This window comes from Theropithecus gelada, chromosome 7b (genome assembly GCF_003255815.1).
Source record: "Theropithecus gelada isolate Dixy chromosome 7b, Tgel_1.0, whole genome shotgun sequence".
Lineage (NCBI taxonomy): Eukaryota > Metazoa > Chordata > Mammalia > Primates > Cercopithecidae > Theropithecus > Theropithecus gelada.
This window is the reverse complement of record NC_037675.1, coordinates 26,798,494-26,799,823: the sequence shown is the minus strand read 5'-3', so window position 1 is coordinate 26,799,823 and position 1,330 is coordinate 26,798,494.

Here is a 1,330-nt window from a genome sequence, read left to right as displayed (position 1 = left end):
TCTCCTTGAAGAGGTCCTTTACATCCCTTGTAAGTTGGATTCCTAGGTATTTTATTCTCTTTGAAGCAATTGTGAATGGACGTTCATTCATGATTTGGCTCTCTGTTTGTCTGTTACTGGTGTATAAGAATGCTTGTGATTTTTGCACATTGATTTTGTATACTGAGACTTTGCTGAAGTTGCTTATCAGCTTAAGGAAGTTTTGGGCTGAGATGATGGGGTTTTCTAAATATACAATCATGTCATCTGCAAACAGGGACAATTTGACTTCTTCTTTTCCTAAGTGAATACCCTTTATTTCTTTCTCTTGCCTGATTTCCCTAGCCAGAACTTCCAACACTAGTTGAACAGGAGTGGTGAGAGAGGGCATCCCTGTCTTGTGCCAGTTTTCAAAGGGAATGCTTCCAGTTTTTGTCCATTCAGTATGATATTGGTTATGGATTTGTCATAAATAGCTCTTAATATTTTGAGATATGTTCCATCAATACCGAATTTATTGAGAGTTTTTAGCATGAATGGCTGTTGAATTTTGTCAAAGGCCTTTTCTCCATCTATTGAGATAATCATGTGGTTTCTGTCTTTGGTTCTGTTTATATGCTGGATTATGTTTATTGATTTGTGTATGTTGAACCAGCCTTGCATCCCAGGGATGAAGCCCACTTGATCATGGTGGATAGGCTTTTTGATGTGCTGCTGGATTCGGTTTGCCAGTATTTTATTGAGGATTTTTGCATTGATGTTCATCAGGGATATTGGTCTAAAATTCTCTTTTTTTGTTGTATCTCTGCCAGGCTTTGGTATCAGGATGATATTGGCCTCATAAAATGAGTTAGGGAGGATTCCTTCTTTTTCTATTGATTGGAGTAGATTCAGAAGGAATGGTACCAGCTCCTCCTTGTATCTGTGGTATAATTCGGCTGTGAATCCATCTGGTTCCTGGACTTTTTCTGGTTGGTAGGCTATTAATTATTGCCTCAATTTCAAAGCCTGCTATTGGTCTATTCAGGGATTCAATTTCTTCCTGGTTTAGTCTTGGGAGAGTGTAAGTGTCCAGGAAATTATCCATTTCTTCTAGGTTTTCTAGTTTATTTGCATAGAGGTGTTTGTAGTATTCTCTGATGGTAGTTTGTATTTCTGTGGGGTCGGTGGTGATATCCCCTTTATCATTTTTTATTGCGTCTATTTGATTCTTCTCTCTTTTCTTCTTTGTTAGTCTTGCTAGTGGGCTATCTATTTTGTTGTTCTTCTCAAAAAACCAGCTCCTGGATTCATTGACTTTTTGGAGGGTTTTTTGTGTCTCTATCTCCTTCAGTTCTGCTCTGATCTTAGT